The sequence below is a fragment of the Antedon bifida genome, chromosome 8, assembly GCF_963402885.1.
Source record: "Antedon bifida chromosome 8, ecAntBifi1.1, whole genome shotgun sequence".
Taxonomy (NCBI): Eukaryota; Metazoa; Echinodermata; class Crinoidea; order Comatulida; family Antedonidae; genus Antedon; species Antedon bifida.
In genome coordinates, this window is record NC_136233.1 from 4832164 (window position 1) to 4857172 (window position 25009).

Sequence of the window (25009 nt, forward strand, 5' to 3'; positions counted from 1 at the left end):
CTGTAAATTAAGATTTAAGAAACCTGTTGGGATTTACATATAGACACCTAACTCATTATCTCATTATTAATTTACACTCTACAGAATGTCTGTGATGATTAAATATTTATTCTAACACCTGTCTTAATTAACTGCTTGAAATATAATTCCAATCCAATTTTTTTTATAGAAATATTTCTTGTTTGAATAGTTCTTGTTTATTAATAAAAATATGAAGAAAACTGAAGGAAGCCAATTGGCTGTAAATTTGTCCTGACGTCTTATTGCTTTCAAATTGAAATGTCACTGGTGCGGTGACTTTTATAGTTCAATGTCCTTTGTACGAGGTAATTTGAGTTAAGGTATTCAGTGTATAGGAGTTGCAGGGCTCATTTCAACATTAGATTCCTGTTCCTCAGCTGGGAATGTAAGCCTTCTGTGAGGGATATCTGCACCTGATGGATTTAATGTAGACCTAGGCTTTCTCACAATTTATTTTGTTTTGTTAAACTTGGAATTAAGGTTAGTTTTAATCACAATTAATGTGAAACATATTATATTTTATTAATTAAAGGATTACAGAATAGTTAAGAAATAATGCAAATGTTAACAATTAATTATTCTATCTACTGTATAATTTAACTACTAATGCAATTTACTACTTACTAACTCTTCCCATTTAATAGGCCTTAATGGTAAATACCGATTTTGGCCCTTATTATAAGGACATACTTGGCCCAATAGGAATACAAGCCCGTAGCAGCCAGGGTTTTACAGGGAGGTTCTCTTTTCCTTAAAAATAGGCAAGCATAAGCAACTAAACAAAAAATAAATTTAGGCCTACAGTAGTCTAGTAGATGAAAGTAATTTGTAAAGGATTGGAAAAAATGGCCATGAGTTATGCCTAATTACTATAGCACTTTTGCTGATGGTCTCTGTTTGAAAAGGGCACTTCAGCACTTTCAAACCCTACAAACCCAACCTGGCCACGGGCTTTGGAATAAATGGCACAAAATATTAGAGCGTGCATGTCTAATGACAATGAAGTATGTATATACCGGTATATACTGTATGCACTGATGAAGGGCTAGTGTTGCCCGAAAGCTCTGCACATATTTCTGGCTTTATTGTTTTGTTTAAGCTTTTTGCTGATTTTGTTTTACATCTCTATTGATACCCACAGAATTTCATTTTTTCAGTAATTTGTACTTTTGTTTTTGTTATACTGACTTTTTTATGTTATGTTCTATTTTGAATTCACTAGAGCTGTTTGGGGAATTGTACTGATGATAACATTTTATGAACTTTTATACAGAATTTTTAGAGTGTCTGAGAATTTGTGCTCCCAAATAACTGTTTAATTTTGTGGTTGGCCATTGACAAAAAACATTAAAGATAATCAAATTAACCATTATTTTGCTAACCCCCAATTGTTTGGATGTTTTATTAACCGTTTTCACTCTGCCATTTAACCAGTTCATTGAAAATTTGTTCCGTTTTTGCTGCCAAGTTGGAGTTATTTAAATGGTTATTTTTCGCAGGACCTAGTACTACTGTAGGCCACTACAGACTGACCTGATAATATTAATTATTATTTGAAATGAATTTTGACAAATAACATGACAAGTTAACCAGGCTTAGAGTGGCACATCTGCTTCCAATTACCTGTTAACCTACTGTCAGACAATGTACATACAGTATTTTAAAAGCATGCTGAATACATAATTATTCTTCGCAATCATTCACATTAATGTTTATCATTTTATAAATTTTCAATTGCTGTTTAACACAGTATCATTAAATAGTATTATTGATGAATGTTTATGAGTGGAATAGTTCAAATAACTTCATGAGGTGAACATTTTTAACAAATTTTCATCTTTCATTCACAGAATGAAGTTATTTGTACAATTTCACGAATAAAAAACCTTCATTATTTGTTTTATAACACACATTTTTAACAAAAGACTAAGCCAAGAACTAAACCATTTGAAAATGGAACGAAACCAGTGTGAACTGACCTTTAATAAAGGATAAAAAAATTCCTAATTTTCAATAAAACACAAACAGATTAATTAAGAAGAAGAAAAAATTAGTAGTAAAACACTTCTCATATTTGAAGTAAAATAAAATAGCATTAAAATATAAGATACCATTTTTGTATTCCCCTGTCACATTGATTTATTTATTAGGACAAGCTTGTCAACACATTTTGATGATCCAATCACATATGAGTAACTAGGGTTTTGATTTACATGTGTTGAGATGTAGACAGGATCTTTACACCAATTGACCTGTGCTGAAGATCTCAACCCTCTGGGTGTAATGCAATTGTTCCTCTAGGACTTATTTTAAATTCAATCCTTCTGTTTGCATGCCGATGATGTGCTCCTGTGAATAACAACTGAATTCCAGAATAGTGCATTTTAAAACAAATGGTTATGATGCCCAAGTACTGAACAAAATTAGGGTCAGCTATTTTTGTTTTGCCAGTGTGCACGGTTTGTGTAGAAAATGTGTTGGCAACTAATTTTTTGCCTTTAGTAACCAAATGTTAGGCCTATGTAGGAACCTATCCTGCTGGATAGCAAACTGTTTATTCATTTCTGCTAAATTTGTGCTGCCAAATAATCATTTGAATTTGTGGTTGGTCATTGCAAAAACTTTAACATTACTCAAAGTGCAATGCGATCATTATAAAAGTACTGACCCAAAAATTTGATTAAATCTAGGGTCAGCTACTTTTGTTTTGCCTGTGCATGGTTTACTGTAGAAAATGTTAGGCCGAGTAGAGCTAAATTGGTAAATTTATACATTAACATCAAGATGTTTGTTTAGTATATCAAAAACAATTGGGGATAAATTAGATTATTAGAGGGAACAGAAATATACTCAAAATATTGGAAAACTGCTTTATCGTCGGACCGGAGGTCTGTGTATAAATGGACCATTATTTGTTTAATGAATTATTTACATTTATTTAAATAACTAATCAAATTTGATAAACATAGCTATGAACATTATTTGGCATTTAAAAATATTTAACCTGTAAATTATTGGAAATGTTTTACCAACCATAGGCTAACTAAAACATTTTCAAGTTTTATTTAAAACTAGATTTCTTATATTAATATTAATGTAATTTCCAAAGATTGGTGTAGTAGCCTGCAGCTGTTAAATTTAATTCATATCTATAATTAAATTCTTTGTGCAATGTTATTATAGTAAACTGAGCTAATAAGATTGTGGGCAATTCTACAGGACCATTGTTGATGCAAGCTTATTTATTTAGACACCATGTCTCGCCAATCACAAACTTTGGAAGCAGTTTCACGCTTCACTGATTTCCAAGACACATCGCTATGACATTGACAGAAATTTCACCATCAGGAACCTTTCCATGAATTTCTTTATTTGAAATAATTTACATTTTATAACAAATTGTATTTCGAGACATTGATTAATGGTGGAAATTGTTGCTTGATTTTTCATTTTATGGTTGGAGTATTTCATATTCAGATATTTATGTTGCACTTGAGGACAATTTTATGATATTTATGACTCATCTGTTATGATTATGATACAATATTAATGGTATATTTTATATTGTCTCATTAATCCCTTCCTATTCTTTTAAAATTTAATGTCAGATATACAGCAACCAAACATGACATGTGTTATTTGTTTCTGCTACAATTTTACCCATCATCTGAAAATGCCTGCTTGATGTCTGTCTAGTACATTCCATGTATTCTTTTAAAAGTACAGTATTCTACTAGCTACAGGCACGGAGTTAACTCTGTTTTATGCACACTAAACTAGTAACTACATACATACAAGCCAACACTCCTGTTTGCCTGGGAGACTCCTGTATTTTAGATTCGTCTACCGGCCTCACATGCTCGGTTTCCCAAATTTTCCTTCAGACTATAAAGATAACTGAATTTTTATGTATATGTGAGTTTTTTTCGGTTCTGTGTGTTGTTAACGGCAATATAAATCTGATATACCACTATAACTCCGATAGGTGTCAGAGATAAATCCGGTGTATGTTTATGAATGCAAGATTAGACAATCGCCTCCAAATCCAATATATAAAATGTTTATCTGGTGTATTTTTAGGCGTTTGAACGCAAAACAAGCCAAACAGAAATGCAAATCCAATAGACCGCACTTTTAACTATTCGATAAAGAAAAAGCATGTACAATTGATTTTGCTTCATGTTTCATGTGTCTTAATTAAAGGTATAGCTTTGTTTACATGATGGCAATATGGCACAGACATCATGTATACTGGATATAAGCATACAATTTTCTGTAAATAAATTGACATCCTAGTGACAGTGTCACCTTCTCCTCTATCAGTATTAATTGTGTTTTTAGGAAAGGAAATGTGGAATTACTGATAATGACCACAAAACACTGCTAATTGTATTTTTAAACAAGCTGTCAAAATATTGTGGTAAAACAAACAAGATAGATGAAAGGGAAAAAATACTAGTGATTGATGTTATATAATTGACCAATTAAAACCACTTGAGTTATCATCTGGTTATGGGCATACCAAGAATATATTAAATTTAAGCTGGTAATAAATTGTTTCATGATCGACATGAACAGAAGAGAATTGGGACCCAAGCTCTTGCTAAAAGTATTGCCAACAGGGAAAATCACTAGGGAACGTGCAAGTGGCCTAAGCAAGTCGGTCTGCTTGAGTGTAGACAGGCTGTCTGTTGGGAGATTCCATTTATTGTACACACTGGAAAATCATTGGAGCAAGCAGTGGAATTCAAACAAAAAGCAAACAACATACAGAAACTCAGCCAGTGATCACTGATTGCTTGTAGATGCATTCTATTGGTTCATTGTTTAATGAGGAATTACCCAGTGAACACAGTGGACTCCCATTTCTCCATACAGTTTGTACTAAGCAGTTGTTGAGTAGCATAGATCTGTGATTATTTGTTTTAAGGTAATAGTTTACTGTTTGTACTTTGTTTATCTGGGTCTTGTTTAACCTAATTAGCGCATCATTCATGCTTTAAATGCATCAACTTGTAATTACATGCCATACTGTATTCTGTTATTAAATAGAGCTACTGCAGTATAAACATGAATTATTTACTATGTTCAATTATTATTGCAACAGTATAGTAAGTTTTTATCTTATTTGAAAGAAACATGGTATTCAATATGGAAATAGAAATAGTGGTTTTAAAATTAACATTGCTCTTTTTGCCATTTACTGTATTATGGCTAATCCTTGCATTATTAATGTAATACTGTACAATGACTGTACCATTTTTATTTATTGTTAGTTATTTTTTAAGAATTTAAGTACAGTATACATTTATATTCTGTTGTTTTTATGAATTTAAATTGTAAAGTTGAAATTAAATTTGTATTTCTTTACAAATGCTAGCCTAACACATTATGTGATATTTAACTTGTTTTCCATTTATTATTTCCTAAGATAACGTGTCACATAATTTATGTGTTACATAATTATTTTCTGCTCTGCCAGGTATTATTTCCAACCAAGACAGGATGTTTGTAATAATCAACCCAGTTTGCAAATAAATAGTCTATTTGAACATTGTCAGTTTTTATAAAAGGAAAATAGAAAGAAAAAGAGAAGAAATAAGTGTTTTTTGAATTGGTTGATTGATAGCAAATATAGCTTGTTACATAATACTATCGTGTATGTCATTCTCATATAGCATACAGTACTACATTCTCAGCCATTTCTCTAATTGAGAGCGTTGCTAGCAGTCATACAGATCTGTTTCTTGAGCCTGGAGGTTTAAGTAACCGTATGACTTAAACTTGACTCTTTCTGTTTCTTGCAGGGGTTTTTGTTTATAAAACAAGGTCACATTTTGTGTCTATATTCATTAGTGTTACATTTACTAATGTAATTGAAGATAAGAAGTGGCAGAAGATTTTTTGATTTGGGATGCATATTTATTTATTTCATTGCTACAATCGCACAAAATGACAACTGAATTCGTAGATACTGTCAAAGAGGGATATGTCAGGTTGAAAAGCCGAAAATTGGGGGTAAGTTTCACTTCTTATATTTTAAATTTTAAAGATAATTCTATATTTTGAAATATTGCTATTTATTAAACAGTCAAATATTTCTTTTTCATATATTATATAGAAAATACTATAATTGGTTCCAAGTGATAAGATTTATTACAATGTATACTCTAAAATTAAACACTGATGGAAAACAGTGAATTTTATATGTAACAAATTGACTACATAGGAATATCAACAAGCTATTTTCACAAGAATGTCAGAAGATTATTATCCAGATAAAACTCTCAAACCAAACAAAATTGCTTTGGGCAATATAACGCTTTATTGTGTGTGTACATTGATTAATACAAGTTGTTTGTTGGTGAGCTTTCTTAACTGATTTCATATCAAGGTGCAAAAGCCAAAGATTTAAGTTTGTACGCAATACTTTTCACACTAATTCACAAATACATTTAGTATATAAAGTAACAATAAGTACCAGCTTATATCAACATATTGCACTGGTATTGTAATGAATAAAATAGGTCTGTCTAGCAAAAAGAAAAAAAAATATAAAGAATTCCCCCAGGAGAAAAGAAAACTGTTATGTAAATGAAGGAAAGACAGATATAAATGGTTATTGTGCTTTGGGAAAATACTCAGTTTAATTACTTTGCCAGCCAGGCCTGAAGAGAAATACTTATTTGTTGTAATTTAAAAAAGAAGATTTGACTTATTGTAATCTGCATATATTTCTTATCATCTGTTCCACTTTTCTTTATGTGGCCATTTATTACTGGTAGATACTGTTAAGATATTGATGGATTATTCAAGCAGGAGGTTAATTCCTTATAGCTATCGATGATATTCATTACTAGAAAGTTAAATGTGAAAGATACTGAAGTACAGTGTAATTATATCCATATGAGGTTATTATATACATTTCTAATATATCAAGTATCGGAAATTACAATGTCAGAGATAAAGTGATTTTCAGTATTATTACATTTAAGCATATCAAATATGTGTTTTATGTCCTGTGTTCATTACTAACCATCAACAAAAGCATCCAGTGAAAGCTCCGAAAGAAGGAGTGCCCAGAAAACCAAGTCTTGCACTGAACCGGAAGTCCCAAACTCATTGTTCTTTCTTTTGATAAAAAAACCATTCCAAAAATTGATTTTCTCCAATTTATTTCATCATCGTCATCCTCATCATCAGGCTTTTCATCCATTTTTTTTTCTTCTGTCATAATTATGCCATTCTTGATTTGGTGATTTCATCTCTCCATCTTCTCTTTTGTCTTCCTCTCCTTTTTCTTTCTCTACTTCTTTTACCATTTCTTGATTGCCATTCTGTGAGACTCTTGGTCCATCCATTCAGACTGAAACAGAAATATCTGCATTTTTAAACTGAATGAAATAATGAAAATAATCATCGCACAAGAACAACAGTATACTGAAGAAATCCACTTAATACAAATAAATATTTTTCATTTCGGAAACAATCACAAAAATGATGACATGTTAAGAAAAAACTGGACAACAATGTTAAATTACAAACAAATGTAATCAAATCTGGTATTTATATCATGTATAAACAAATGGCATTTTAATTTATTTTCTGATCTTTGATTCATATGATAATCAAATAATTAATTTCGTAGCCTAATTACAGAATTACAATTACATGATGGAACACTTTTCTGATAAAAATTGTGGCTTTTTCAACTTGCAGAAACAAGTTAAGGACCTGTGCAGTTGTATTTAGTTAAAATGATAGACCATTTTAAATAATTTGAATTGACATTAATAGGTTGTTTTGTGGTTATAATTATATCATTGTAAACAGTACCTTAAACATTTCTTACCAAACTTTTCTAGTAGAATACAATATTACAGTTTAATGCTGTTTGCTTGGCAGTATTCAGTGTTGTCAAGATTTACGAGAAAAACTAATAGTCGTGTGCTCTGGCTGGTGCCAAAATTCTGTAAACACTAAACTTGGGGAGTTGCATTTGATTAAAAAGAAAGTAAATTTTCACCTTTGAGGTAACCTGTCTGGTAAGAATGCCTGGGGTTACCAGGGGTTACAACCAACCAAGTCATCTGACCCATGTTTCAATTCATTTCCTCCTGTTGATTTATATTGTCAATGAAGAATCTAATTTGTGATTGGTCAGAACTTGTTTTCAAAGTGCATAAATCATTTACAGAACATGGAAGATATTATGAAATTGAGTGGAAAGATGGTGTATGATTGCATATACTGCCTTACATTCACTTGTCTTTGTAATAAAATCGTTCCAAGGACGCATTGCCTAATGCTGTTTCAAAACCCTGATGGTAATGTTTAAAGTATGTCCCATAAATATTTGTGTTCTAGAATATATTTTATGTTTATTGCTGAAAACAACAACTGTATCATGTAATGCATGCATATAGTTCTCTGAGGTAAACTAACTTCATAAAAGTAAAAAGTGTATGCTGATGAATTAAAGCAAAAAGTAGGACAGCTGTGTAGTACACTTGTAATGCATATTGATTTTCACGCATTGTACATATAAATCAAAACACTTTAAAAAATTTATTAAAATATGGATGATTGTGAAATAAAAGTTCCAATATGAAAAATAAATTATGTATTAAAGACATCGTAAAACACACCAAAGGTTACATTTGTTAATGGTAAAGTTCAACGCACACAAATCTATATTTACCCATGGGCGACTAATACAATATAAGACAATTACAAATATTGTACTCTATGTTTCATAGTCCATTTTTATGTAAGCAAATGTAACTTTTAGATTTAAACAATTGGTTCATTAATATTCCATAGAAGTACTTTTAAAATAAACCGATGGTTTTAGTCTGGTCTTAAATAATAAGGGGGAAGCTTCTTTTTATTAGTGTAAAACTTCCAAAAAATAATGTAATGCATGTTGTTCGATTTAGATAGCGCTTATACAATCAAAAGATTGTCCCAAAGCGCTGTATAATGATTAATTATGTTTTATTTTCTGTATGCTTTAAGAAAATGTGTTAATTGTATTTAATATATAATTATGTAATAATGACAGAAAACAGAGAATTTCCAAACCACCAAAGTGATATACTGGAAATTAATGGTGAAAATAGGATAAATCTGAGAATGCCTTAACATAGATTTGTACCCAGAAACTACATTCCTAAGAAGATTTATAAAGTATTAAAAAATGTACATAATAAAAAACTAATAATTTATGAATCATTTAATATAAAATACACAATCACAAAATCATGTAAATATATTTCAGTTATATAATAGCCAGCCTCGGGAAACCATTATTATTTAAACTTTTTAAAATTACTCAACAAGTTATTTTATAATTGGAAGCTAATTGTAATTCTTGCTTATTTCGTTTCCATAATTTAATGTTAGTTGTTACTTGTGAATGTAGAGATGTCAAAATAGTATTAGAGAAGTAAAATTAATGGCAATGTATGTTGATATAAAGTAATTTCATAGAGACTAGAAAAAATGTATGTAACTATAAATTATTTATCTTGCTAAATGGCACGGTTGACGCAATATATATTCTACAGTAACTATTGGCGGGCCAATCAAATGAGCTGTGATTAGCAATAAAAAAAAACATTTTGAAAACCGTCCAAAATCCCCAAAGAAGAACATTATCCCTAGAACAAAATACATTTATTAATTTCCCTAAATTCATTTAAATATATCTATTAAAATTTAAATTGAAAAAAATAAAAATACTTTAGTACAAAACATTTGTGATTATACAATCAAGGTTTTTTAAATTGTATATTTTACAATAAATAATCATTATAACCTAGCCATTAAATCTACGATAATGAAAATCAATATTTTTCACCAAGTACTTTTCCTCTCTAGGGTAATTGAAGGCCATGTCTAATATATTATAGAATTTTATACTAGTAGTACACTGGATATTTAACTAACAGACAGTTGTTTATCAGTACTGTAGGTAGTTGTACCTAAAGGCTATTTCTTGGCTTACTTCAATTTTTTTTTCAAAGTGCCTTAATTGTTGTTAGCTTTCTATTAAATGATGCCTAATTTTTGTGAAACTGAAATACTGTATGAATGACAATTGTAGTATTTCGGCAAAATAACGACTTTTAGCCAGTTTATTAAATAGTTAATATTTTTACATAAACAACTGATATGTTCATGGTCACTTGTGAAATTTTGCTTCCACTCTCCATGTTCTGGGGTCATGTGACGCAAGTTTCAAACAGAGACAAACATAAACTTTACACAGTAATCTAAAAACTGTGCAAGCTATTTTCTATTTCTTAAAAAAAATAAATTCTTACTCATACAATGTGGATTTATGTCTGAAACGGTATCAAGTTGATGTACTGTACAGATGATGGCGCAACATTGTCATCATATTCTGATTACCCATCTCATTGTTTTCAATAAATCTACTGCTAATGCTATTAACACGTTTCCAATACTGACCTACTTTGATAATTCATACTAAAATAAAAGATTACTCTGGTTTTATAACAGGTTATGATGATAGCATATCTGAAAGACTCATTTATGTATTTTGATTCAATAATAATTTGACCGAATAAACCATATTTAATATACATTATTCATCAACTTAAAAATTTATTTAGTAAATCTTTTATTCAATCTTGTAGGATCAATCTATGAGATTAAACATTTGCATCATAATATCTGGTTTATGTCTCTATACATATCATAAATACATTATTAAACTTATAGGTATAAGTAATATTATTATCATTAGTATACTATATCATAATGTATATAGGCCTGTAGTACAATATATTAATTTCAAAGTACTAGATTGTGTACTGTAATATATAAAGTCCTGCATAATAATTATTTATCAATTCTTAGGCAAGATGCTTAATCTCATTGCCTCATCCTTTGGATGGGATGTTGTTAAGCCGTTAATGATGTAATAAAAAGTACATTACAAAGATTGTCTTCAGGTGTGTTAGTAATGGAACGCACAGATTCAAAAATGATTTCATCATGGCAAATGTTCATTTGAAGACAAACTTATAACACTTGTATTGTGTTTGAATTTAAAACATGATTTTGGTTGATGATATTATCAAATAAACTTTATTTTTGTTATTATACCTTATCAACTTATAAATCTGGATACAATTCCAAATTTTTTTCAACTTTTTTTATCTTTCTTACAAATCAACAAGTTTTAATGTATCGGAAGATGACGAACTAGCTTCCATTTGTAATCATAGGTGGTAAACAAAACAACCAAAGTAATTTCAACTTTATCAAATTAAAAATCTTAAATTTTGCATGAATACTTAAATCTTTGTACAATTTAAAGTTGATGACTTTATGTATGTCTTGAAGCATTCTTATATTTTCTTTGTCTAGTGTATCAGATATAATAATTCCTTTAGTATTGACCCATTGAAAGTTGTGTACTTTCTTCATCATGAATTCAGGCACCATCCATTGTTTTTTAGTCCTGTGGCAAAATCAGAAAAACACTATAGAAATTAGGAACAATTGCTTTTAGAGGAATAGAGTTGATAACATCTTGAGTTAACTTAAAGTTGTACTATGTGTGACCTCTTTACAATGATTACACAAGCATGAAATGAAAGCCTACGAAATAAATAATATCAATATGTACCACGCTAGGATTCTTTTTCTAGATTATCATGGAAGGTACAAACATTGACCAAATGACTGTTCCCCAATCCATTGCCTCTACTCCACCGCATCTAATCTATAATCGATTGTGTATTTTTACTGTTATATTCAGGCTGCTTTTTAACTGGTTACTGAAAATTTGTCCTGTTTCTAATCTGATCACCAATAAACGAAGGAACGAAACTGGATTACATGTCAAATTTGTTTGCAAACGTAATATGATTGACATAAAATATCAAAAATCATGTTCTTATCTGAAAGGACACAACACATTTCCAAACTCCGGCTCTGATAAATTCGGACAGACAGCCATTAAAAATCTGTTAAGGAATGATTAATGACAGAGATATCTGATGAAATCCTTGGAACTTTAAGTTTCGTAAATATGGCAATAATGCCAGACCTAAAAATGAAGTTAAATTGTACAACAAAATTAAATGACTTACAGGTACATCAATTGATTGTCGATGTATAGAAAAATAACTGCATGAATACTAGTCACAAGTACGGTATTCTATTCTAAAGCTATACTGTAGCCCAGATCAAATATACTTGATAAATTAAATTACATTAACAGTGAAATAAATTAAGGAATCTATTTTTTATTGTTGATTGTTTTCCAAAGCGGTCTTTTCAGTAATTAAATAAGATATTTATGGTCAGTTATTAATCAAAAAACAACTACAAAATCTTGTTGTTTAATTTCATAGCCTTTGAGGTATGTGTTTTATGAGTTTCCAATGTGAACTTTCCTTAGATATACTGACGTCAATATACTTTAGACCTGAATTCAGTATATGTGATATTTGTACTTCATTTTATTAAAGAAATTGCCATCGTGGACGCCACCGGAAAATAACAATTTTTTTCTTAAGAATTATAGACATAAAGTTGATAAGTGGAAACCCTCAGGTTTTGGATAAAGTGTCAACTTAGTGCTATGGAGATGTAGTGACATGTTATTGTATTATGAAGCCAGAACATAATCCTTATATATTGTATAAAATGCTAATTTTACACAGAATATGATTTGCTTGATTTTGTAAACACACCTCTAAAGACATTGAAAAATAACTTCTAATCATACTGCTTTCCATATAAAGATGGGATTTAAACCAAAACTGCAACAAAATAAATGTTACGGTTCAGTGCACCACTCAGTAACTACTAGTTTATTACACCTCAGAGTAAATTCAAGAAAATCAACATTGTATTCATTACATATTTTATGTTGTACTGAAATGTCAAGAGAATAGTCTATGAGAACTAGTACTACACTATAATGTATATGAAAGTATAGACTTTACAGTCTTCTACAGTAGTACTATATATTATGATAGAATTATTATAGTTTAGATTCTATAATAACAAAAAGCTAGAATAAAGAAGCGTTCGTATTGCAGGGCCGTATGCAGGGGGGTCATAACCACCCCCCCCCCCAAATTGCAAAATAAATAAGTACTCAATATTATGAAAATGGTCCAAAATATATTAATCCGCACCCACCCAAATAAAATCCTGCGTACGGCCCTGTATTGTGTTATATTGTATCAGCTATTTTAACCAATAATATAGGAATAGTACTTGAATAATGAGAGCATTTATACCTTTTCATCATTTCATTGAAGATGCACTTTGTAAAGTACTTTAGCCGTGACTGTAATGCATTAACAATTGACAATGGCCGAGATAAATCTGTAAGATGTTATTATGCAAGCATGCAATTAACAGGTTGCATTGGTATATTGTCTGTCTAATTTGTTAATTAGAATTCTTAGGGGATTGAGATGCCAGCGTGGGGTTGTTTAAAATGGTGGTATGTAATCAACTATAGTAGTGTATTTGACAGTAAATTGTAAAATAACAATTGAAAGAGAAATGGAAATTTGATGGGTGCGATGTGGGAGCTCTCGGCTGTAGCCTTCAGGATGCGTATGATGTTTGGAAGTAGTGGAGTGCCAGCAGTGCTACATCATAGTGTCTGAATTGTTTGTCTTGTTAGAATAAGACCTTGCTATGCACACTCAAATGATCTACAAGGGTTCGGTTTGAAATCACTGTCTGATTCATGGGGATATGGATGGAAATAGAAATAAAATGTGTATTTGATGATGTTTATGTTTAATTTGAAAGAAATGCAAATGAAAAGCTTTATTTTTAATGACTTGATAATTATTAGTAAGTTCTATATAATGAAAGTAATCAGAAAACAATTCAGAAATGTAAATACATATTTTTATTAATGTTGCGACATAAATATTTTTATTTTTTACCTTATTAATTCACGATTTAAAAAAGTATGTCAGAAGATGCTCCAACCCCCTCCCCTACATTTTATTTGCCTAGGTACTAAAGAAGGCAAAACATAAATTATTTGATCTAATTAATGTAAGGTAACAGATAAAAAAAGACTATTTTACTTTTCTTGTAAAATCTTTATTTATTATATCTTATTTCATACATTGTAATCGGATTGGAAATTTATTTTTGAAATTATTGATGTGAAGAAGAACAAATGTCATACCTACTGTAGATTGCGATAGATAGCAGTTGGTTTAAAAGTTATTTTTACCTTGCAGCAAAAGAGAAATTATTATTAACCATATTTGACTTCACACCTGTTTCGTGGGAAATATGTGTGTGTGTGTCTGATAAAATCATCTTTGATCCTGATTCTAATTCCACATCTTTACTATCATATACTACTAGCTCATCTACTTATCAGTGGTAGTGGACTGGTTTGATGCTGAGAGGCTTAGCTCTATTATCACCCAATTTAACGATGTTTTGATAAGGTCATGAGGATACGAAACGAAGCTGGTGTTAATAAGGCGTAAGGCTGCGTGCTCTGCATGATGGTTACAACATGAATTACCATCATGGTGAGAACAAACTATAGGCAAAAATATCTAACATTCATGTTACTTTAGAATTCCTACTATAAAAAACAGATTACAAAGTCTTGATTGTTATAAATGTCTCAACTGTTTTAACCATTACGTTCTGATATTTGAATTAATTTTAATTTTATATCTGCAGCCATTATATATGTTTCTGATTTATTTGAATTAGACCAATAAAGATGAATTGAATTGAATTGATGATTTTAAAGCCAATATATAAACATAATCCCTAAATAATCAACATTAACTCCTTCCTAACCATCTGAATAATAAATCTGTTCCACTCAAAAACAAAACAAAATCTAAGCAACCCTATCTTTATAAAGTTAAGTTTGTTTAAAAGTAGAAACAAAAATATATTCTTGATTGTGTATCCTCTATATCTATATAAAGGCATAAATCAAGAAACAGAAAAATGTAAATTATTAATTTATTCATGAATTTACAATCATCTATCTCGTCTCCAACTACAATATAATGTACATAATGTGTAAATAGAGATGTCATGAATTTTTACATATATTCCATCATGATCATTACATTACTTATTATCCATATTATAACTGTTAATCGTCTAGCAATCCATTTTATGACTTTATATAGAGTGATTATAGTTTGCCCATTGCATGCTCCTTAACATGACTATTTGTGATCAAATTCTCCATTAATATCACCGCATTGACAACTTTTGAATGTACTTGCGGGTATGAGGTGTTATGTTATGAATATTATACCTATAATTCTCTAATTGTTATGCGTCTGAGAGCCAATGGTTCCTAAAATGCTAGCTTATTACTAACCTGGGCTAATCTGTTCACCTCATTGGTTTTATTGCTTACTCTAGCGGTAAGAAAAACAAGCCCTTTTCGCTGTTAATCTTAAACACTTTATTGCAAAGACGGCGGCAAACAGGTCTTCCAACCAATATAATTGCAAATATAATCGCATGAATAAGAGGGGTGCCTATTGGCTATTAATGATTATTATATGAATTGTTTAATATAATTACATTATAAAATAGTGCATGCAAAAAATTATTTACCAATTATTTTAGCATGTTTTTAATTTGGTTATTTAACTATCATAAAAAGTTTACATATTTTAGTATTTGAAAGATTAAGTTTGTAAATTTGAAGTTTATGAATAGCATCCTGTGTATGTCCTTGCTTTATACCGCATTTATACACCCAATTTAGCTCTATTTTCATGTCTCGTATCAAATGAAAAACAAATTACCTTCTTGAAATAATTAAATTTTAACCAACTGAGGTTGTTCAGAATTAATAGTTTAACTACTATAGGTTACTACATATTTCAGTCTATTAATTGTTACTACACAAAAATTGATTGAAAAAATGTTCTATTTTAACTAATGATGTCCATAGGCCTAGCGGAGTGGTTGCTGTTGTAGAAAGAAGAAAATAAGGAAAAATATCTAATAAGTTGTGCCAAATAGGAAAATGCTTTTAATTATGATTTTTTAAAATATAATTTTGAGCATAAAAATGCAGCATTTATTTATACTGGGTGACCTCTTCAGTTGAAGACTGGTCTCCCAGAGTTATGATCAGTGGCTGTGAGTGACAGTGAATGTGTGTACTAGTAGTAGTAACCCCCTACTTGTCTCGAAAAGTGTACTAGGCTCTTTAAAGTGCACATGAGGTGTAACAATTTCATTTTGATTAAACCTTTAAACATCTCAATGTTTTCCTTAGACTATGATAATTATATTACCCCTTCTACCATTGCTCTCTGTGGTATTTATTATTATTATTATTCCATCCCTTCAAACTTGTAAAATAACATCTTCATTGACAAGTTTCCGTAATTGTGCATTTTACGTTTTTTATAATTTTTGTTCATAAACATAAATTTGTGTTTTTTAATCTTCCCATCCCATTAGATTTTTCATCATACCTCTTTCCCCTTGCTATGTTTTTTGGTAAATGGTAATTGTGAATTCTAGTAAATAATTCTTTTTGTATACACTCACATTTTCTCATAATACAACCTTCATTAATCCTAAAAGAGATACTTTAAAGGAGTACCTAATTACACTCTGTATGAATGAAAAATATCAAGAGACTAGTAATTACCCAAACCAAGGCTTAGCTTATTCTTCCCAGGTAATTTCCCCCTAATAGCTTATTAACTACCAAGCAAGATTTTGCATTGAATGGGTTCAATCAGGCAATTTGCGCAAGTTTTGATCAACCAACTCAAATTAGCCTTCATTTATCCATAATATTAAGCCCTTATAATTTTCTCCTGTTCCCTTTTCAGCATGCGGCATGAATGAACATTCCAAAGCAGAACAAATGGGAAGGAAACTTGCCTTTAGGGCATCACGTTCATTTTGACAGATTAGGACAAATAATTCGGATAATTATTTGAGTTGTATTGTTTATACGGTACAATAGTTATGGGATACACAAGTTGGATTGTGTTTTGCTCTCGTTGGGTTGTTTCCGGTGTTAGTTTACTTGCCTTTTATTACTTGATTAGCATTTGTGACTGATTTTTGTAACAAATCAAATTTGTGTCATGTCCTTGATAATTATTATCGTTCTAATCATAGCAACACGTTAAAATTCATTTTACAACTTGTGTTGATTAGTGCTCTCTGTATGTGTTTGTGTTTTTATTCATTTAAATTTCATCTTTTATTAAAATATATGTATTTCAATAGTTAATCCACTATAGAATCTTTTTATTATGAAAAATTAGATATATCGATCTCTAGATAGATATTCGATTCTATTTGTTTGTTAACATCTTTGATTAGCTGATTTGTTTTATTATGTAATTTTGTGACTTATGTTATCCTTTGTTACAATTCTCTTCACCTGATGATGGGCTATGCCCGAAACATGTTGTAAAAATAATTATATTGAGGCAGTTTTAACTTATTTGATCTTGATTTTTTTTTATGCCCTGCCTATGCAACTCTTTGATTTATATCTATCTATCTGTCGTGTAGAATATTAAAATATTCTTTATTTTTTATTAGTATTATTCCAAGAAAATAATTAATTCATCAAACCTATTCATAAATAAAATATTATTATTTTAGGTGTGGCAGAAAAGATGGATAGTTTTCAAAAAGGCCTCAAGTGCTGGACCAAAGAGACTAGAAAAGTTCATGGATGAGCGGTGTGCAAATCACCGTGGTTACCACAAGATCATCATCTTGGATCATGTGATCAGGGTCGCTCGGCTTCCATCAAACGTGAAGAAACATGGCGTTATAATCACATTCAGCGATAATTCCTGCAGACAGTTCGTATGCGATTCAGGTATAAATTAGAATTGATTACTTTGCATTAATTGTTATCTCTAGCTATTATTCATTTATTATATTTTATAGATGAATTGCTGTATGTTTTATTGTGCACAGAGATATGTAATCATGAAATGCTTTACTTGTGTGTTTGATATGATGCACTCGTCCTCTACAACATAGATTTTCTACATTTAATTAAAAAACATGTTTGTCTCCTCGAGGCTCTTAACAAAACACTATCAGAAATGTCGTTCCACTTCTCGCTGCAATTTAAATTTACTGATAGTGTTGTAAACAGAATGTTTATGTAAAAACAGGATTAAATTACAGCTAAAGAAACTAGGATCTCATCATGTATACAGTTTGAGATATTAAGAGTGCTTTAATAGATATTTGTAGACGTGATCTGTAATAAATAAATTATAGTGTTTATGCAAGTTACGGCTCGTGTAATATAAATATGTATCACTGTTGCCAGTATAATATTTATGAGTTATATAAGCATAACCAATATAAATATTCGACTCAAGGAATTCAATATAATATATGTTGTACGCTAGCTTAGAAATAAAATTATTTTGCCTCATTGATTCCCAATACTATTTTACCAAATTTAATTAATTTAGTTTGATACCTCTGACAAGATTTCCTGAAATTTAATAATTAATATACTTGGTATTATATATTCCAGAAAAGCTGCTCTATAATGCCTTTGCTTTTCTTCCTTATAATATCTATACAGTTTTTTTTTAATATACTTATGTTTGTGTAATATGTCTATATAAATATATCATCAACTCATCATCATAAAATTCATCAACATATTACAATACTAAAGTTGAAGGATAGTCGTGTCTTGGAACCATTCTATAGTTTGGTGAACCATTCTATAGTTTGGTGAACCATTCTATAGTTTGGTGAACCATTCTATAGTTTGGTGAACCATTCTATAGTTTGGTGAACCATTCTATAGTTTGGTGAACCATTCTATAGTTTGGTGAACCATTCTATAGTTTGGTGAACCATTCTATAGTTTGGTGAACCATTCTATAGTTTGGTGAACCATTCTATAGTTTGGTGAACCATTCTATAGTTTGGTGAACCATTCTATAGTTTGGTGAACCATTCTATAGTTTGGTGAACCATTCTATAGTTTGGTGAACCATTCTATAGTTTGGTGAACCATTCTATAGTTTGGTGAACCATTCTATAGTTTGGTGAACCATTCTATAGTTTGGTGAACCATTCTATAGTTTGGTGAACCATTCTATAGTTTGGTGAACCATTCTATAGTTTGGTGAACCATTCTATAGTTTGGTGAACCATTCTATAGTTTGGTGAACCATTCTATAGTTTGGTGAACCATTCTATAGTTTGGTGAACCATTCTATAGTTTGGTGAACCATTCTATAGTTTGGTGAACCATTCTATAGTTTGGTGAACCATTCTATAGTTTGGTGAACCATTCTATAGTTTGGTGAACCATTCTATAGTTTGGTGAACCATTTTATAGTTTGGTGAACCATTCTATAGTTTGGTGAACCATTCTATAGTTTGGTGAACCATTCTATAGTTTGGTGAACCATTCTATAGTTTGGTGAACCATTCTATAGTTTGGTGAACCATTCTATAGTTTGGTGAACCATTCTATAGTTTGGTGAACCATTCTATAGTTTGGTGAACCATTCTATAGTTTGGTGAACCATTCTATAGTTTGGTGAACCATTCTATAGTTTGGTGAACCATTCTATAGTTTGGTGAACCATTCTATAGTTTGGTGAACCATTCTATAGTTTGGTGAACCATCAGATAGGCTTTCTTTATCGATGCATCTATGAATGATGCCTAGATGAGAAGCAGGAATGTTAGTACGTTTTCGATGTTACGATCTTTCTGGAATTTATGCGTTAATTTTCACTCAAAATTTATGGAATATGAACAGGATGTTTTAAAATCTATATAAATATGATATAGAAAGTAATATTTTAAAAATAAAATCACTTTATCGTCATGGTAAAAGTGGTTTTTGGTTGTCATTTGGGAGAATGATTAAAGCGGTACTTAATCCAGCCTAGAGAAGCGTATAACGTAATAGGGTTGCACGTACATACGCATTTATTTCAACTAAGTAGCATCGCTGATGATAGATGGTCGTAGTAGGTTGAGGGATTTGTAAGCCATACTCTTGAGGATTAAGGTTGAGGAACATAAAAAGCCATACAGATTACTGTTGATTGATTAGGATTAGCATAGGGTTAATGACATGTGACTCACTAATCCATTCACCTCTTAGTCATCGTTTCATTATACAAATATGTTAATTCATTATTAAAATTACTTAATTAAATGAATTAATCATATTTGAATTTGTTATTATAGGAATGTGCTTATTTTAGAATATTACAATTACTTTAATTTAAATATAAAAAAACCCAGATAGTTCCTCTAATTGACTGCAATACATACTGTAATGATACATATTTCATATATAATTAATATTATAATCAACTATTAAATACATACACTGACGTATAAAGTAATAAATATAAACACCTATAGCGATACTTACTTACTTAGTCAGGGACATGCCCAAACTTATACAGTATAACTAGATTCCTCCATAACTTCCTATCTGACATTGTGACATGCAGTTCCTCTCTCTCTGCATACCAGTATCCGCCTCTAGTACATCAATTTTTTTTTTTTTTTTTTTTTTTTTTTTTTACCCCCATATTTAATGAGGGTGATCCATCCAGCAATTGCTGATCATTAGGGACCCTCAGAGGTTCACAAGACAAACACAAGATGCTCTACATAAACAAAGTCTTATTACAAGTCTTTGGGAGTGGAGTTGTAATTTGGTCCTTAGAAAAAATCCTGACATGTGACGGGACTTGAACCCAGGACCCTTAGATTGGTAGCCAAGCATCATAACCACCAAGCCACAGCTTCACTCAGTATGTATCAATGTATGTAAGTGCTGGCCTTCCTTGTTTTGCAAGCCCATGTTTTGGCTGCCACAGCAGAACATCTGAAATAATTTCAGTGTCCAGAAAATGCCAGTCGTCTTCTTCTTATTCTATAGTGATAGGATGCAATATTTAGACAAATTTTACATTATTTTCTACCTGTAATTCTAACAACATTCGATTACCTCATCATCAATAATGATGCTTTAATTGAAAATAAAAATCTTGATTTATTTCTATAAATAGACACTTTAAAAAGTGCATAAACAAATAAATACAGTATACAGTATTTAATAATAATTTATTTGGAAAAATACACTATTACATCAGTGGCTATCAGCCACGAGGGCGGTGCACACATTACAATATCAAAACACCATACAAATGCAAATACCAGTTTACCATTTGCCAATACTGTAATCTATTAACTTCTTCTAATTCTGTTCTACTACTGTAGTAACTACAGTAGGCTACATTTCGTTTATTCTTTAAACAAGTTTATGCAATTATTTAACAAGCCTTTTTTAGGCATTCATACACTCCTTAAAGACCCCTTCCTTACAATTTGTGACGTTTTGTAAAAATAATACATATGTATTAAAAACATTAAACCAGGTCATTCCTTGTCTTAAATGTACGTTTTATGGTAAATTATGATAAAAAGTGAGAAACAATGAACTACCTAAGTAGCTCGCGGCGAATGACCTCTCGTGGACGGTCTTTAGGCCTAGCCTAGCTAGGCTTGGTATTGTAGGCCTAGCTGGTAAACATCGGTAACGTACGAACATCGTATGCTAGCTATATACCTAGCCTGACGTTGTATAGTTGCTGGTTTGTGGGGAGGATACTACTTGAGGCATAATTCATGGACTATACCATTTGTGGAGAGGGGTGGGCAACTTTTCGAGTTATATCTTACTCTTCAAGGAGAAATAGCTATTGTCGGTTTATACAGATAAGTGGCACTCATAGACTTCCAACACCACTGTCGGTCTGTGTAATTTCATTTTGCAAACACTTACAAACCAACTTGTTATGTGACTTCAAACTAAAATGAATGATGATGTTTCTTGATCTGGTACTTTAGCTATCATCTGCAGCATTGTTGGTTGACAGCAATCAACATGAGAAAACCTGGCAATTTTTTCTCTTATGGCCACGAAGCTTATGCTTAAGATGTTTTTTGGGAACTTTTAGTGATAAATAATAAGAATTGTGAAGGAGTGCACATGGGGGTTTATGGGTACGGTTTTAAATAACCCAATAAAGATAGATAATTGTTATCTTAAATCATATAAACTATTTAGTTTAAAAAATAGATTATTGTTGGCAAAAACTTTGTGTTACAGCATTATGTGTTTACTCATTATCAAGTACCGATACTTTTTGGTTTTCATTTTAATATAGACAATTAATTGTTTAGATTTTTGATCAATAGAAAAAAACTATTCAGATTTGTTGTCAAATTATTTTATAACATACCCTAGGCTATAAACAATATTACCATAAAACAATGAATTAACTTTTGATCTTAGATAAAGTTTTGTCTCCAAAAGAACGGTGCTTTATGACTTACAGTACCCCTGGTAACAACAACTTACACAGATTTAGCCTATGTCAAAATCATGTATAGGCTAAGAAAATTGTTTTTACTTTCTTATATACAGTAAACATGGCAGAATATTGCTTCTATCAATATTGGTATCAATATATTGTTTGTTTACTATTAAACATACCTGAGTGTATCTTTGCTATCTGATTGGTTAATTTCAAACCACTGTCTTTCAGTAGACCTAGTATTAGTTCTACAAACGTTATATTTAATGGTTAAACTTTTACATCTGAAAACCTAAATGCATTATTTAACTTGGTTCTGAAAAAATTCAATCTTTCAACTCATGAAATAATCTCCATTCAACTCATAAACATTCATTATATTTAACTATATTCTGCTTCAGAATTAATTCATACTTCATCATTTTCAACCTATATAATATAATACTCTGGAGCCTTTAAATCTAATTACATTCCATCAGAGTAAGTGAATTAAACCCAATTTATTATATCCATTTATATGTGATAGACTTTAGATGGAATAAATGCAAATAACTGTAGTTTTGTTTAATATATTCTTTCTCGTTTTCTATTCGCTTATGAATGAATATGTTTCTTAAATCCATTTACAAATCACTGTATATAAATTGTCAATTACCTGATCCACTTTCAAAGATTGTGTAAAACAAGAATACAATTCTAGACTAAACATCAATATTTTGAATTTTTTATGAAAGCAAGACATATAATATGTTGATAGATATAAATGCACTCAATTACACAAATCAATATGCCGCAGGAAAATTTTTCTATTAAACACAAAATGTAGAGCAATTGGCTCTTGGACTTGCATTATGAAAGCTATTATTTACCATTGCTAATAGCTATGGTAGTAATGTTAGACCGCTTCCTAAGGCAGAAAGAAAGCTAATATCTTCTATTAATCAGTATTGCATAGTGTCAATAAGTGAACTCTATAATTATGTTTTTAAAATTTTCTAGAAAGTTTAACAGATTGTTCACATTATGTAAAAAATATTATATACAACTAATGAAAAATGTTTGCTTATGTCACAAAATCAACATTATTTGTGACCCGATCTCGCAAAACCCTCTCTTTGTCGGCAATTCAAAATTCACGTAATCAGTCAAAATACGTCCAAATCGACTACCCTGGCAGATTACATGTTTTTGCATTTTCGAAATATTTCACTATTTAAGAATACGTCTACCTGATTTAAACTCCCGAAATTTAATTAAAATTATAAAAAAAGAGAGTTTTAAAAACATGTATTTTCCTCAAGCCTAACAATTTATTCACGATCTACGCTAAAATTTTGCGTAAATTCAGTTGAAAGTTGCAGAGTTTGACGACATTTTGATCGCCAGTTCGCTGCACAATGTTGAAAGGTCACACATCAAAATAAAGCTCATCCATTTGACATTCCAAATATGGAAGTTTTAGGGCGGAGTTTGAAGAAGGAACCAATGAAAACTTTGATTTACTATGACATAATTTCAGAAAATTCGGTTCTTCGAAGTTTCTGGAACAGCGAACTGCGTGTGTTGCTATGGCGCATCATCGCAATAACAAACGTTATTGGTCAACGCGCTAGATGTTATACGCTCTACGCGCGGAAATAAAAAGTTGTTTACATTTTTGTGAGGTTATTTTCATTTTACACAGAGCATGTCGTAATTGGAATAAAAACGATTTTAATATTCAAAGTAAAGTGTTCTGCAATAGCTGTAGCCTGTATTTGTTTATTCCATAGTAAAATAGACAAGTCAAAAACAATTCAGTCATAAATTCAATTGTATTTTCTATATTTTTTTGGGCTATAGGCCTTAATTTTATTATGGTTGTAGGCCTACTACTACTGGGCCTAGCTTTATTGCCAATAAATAATTTTCTTTATACATTTTATATATCCAATCGGCTCTTAATTATTTATTTAATTTATTGTCCAGTCCTTTCATCTTAAATGTTTTTTAAACTCATTGGATTCAAGTCCAAACATTACAGCGAATCTTCCAAGTTATAAAACAAACAAATGTATTAAATCGTCAATACAATGTAAGTAGCTAGCAAGCTGTGACTCTGCAAGGCGCCAAACTTGTCTAGGCTAGTTTACTACTAACGCCAGCCCCAATGTCGATGCACCGCTGCCATACACGGCCTGATGAACACTCATCAGTAGGTCTTACAGGCGATGACGGCGAAAATCTGAATAGGCCTAGCTAGGCCTGCTTGGTTTTTCGCTGTTGATATCGTAAACACCTCCGAAACCAGTTCAAATAAGCTTGACGTTATAATGCTGTTTTTCAATAGTGCAAAATAGTTAATTCGAGTGACTAAAAAGGTTAAAACGGCGTCTGAAATCCGTCAAATTGACTATTATGATGTGCACGCGATGCGCGATTTGAACGATTTGCGCAATTTAAAATTGCGCAAGAAAATCCTTGCGCAATTTCAAATTGCGCAAGAATTCTTTGCGCAATTTAAAATTGCGCAAGGAATTCTTTGCGCAATTTCAAATTGCGCAATCAACTTGCGCAATTTCAAATTGCGCAAGAAAATCCTTGCGCAATTTCAA

At 30.8% G+C, this 25009-nt stretch overlaps 1 long non-coding RNA gene and 1 pseudogene across 2 annotated transcripts in view; one reads left to right on the forward strand and one right to left on the reverse strand.

The window, feature by feature from the left end:
- Positions 1 to 25009, forward strand: part of LOC144850830 (uncharacterized) — a 62341-nt pseudogene that overhangs the window by 21315 nt on the left and 16017 nt on the right. The window contains exons 2-3 of the transcript XR_013614122.1: positions 5829 to 6039; positions 17680 to 17902. The product of XR_013614122.1 is annotated as an uncharacterized LOC144850830 (transcript). The remainder of the gene's footprint in view (positions 1 to 5828; positions 6040 to 17679; positions 17903 to 25009) is intronic.
- Positions 7194 to 25009, reverse strand: part of LOC144850874 (uncharacterized) — a 30436-nt gene continuing 12620 nt past the window's right edge. The window contains exon 2 of the long non-coding RNA XR_013614126.1: positions 7194 to 7387. This is a non-coding gene — a long non-coding RNA (uncharacterized LOC144850874). The remainder of the gene's footprint in view (positions 7388 to 25009) is intronic.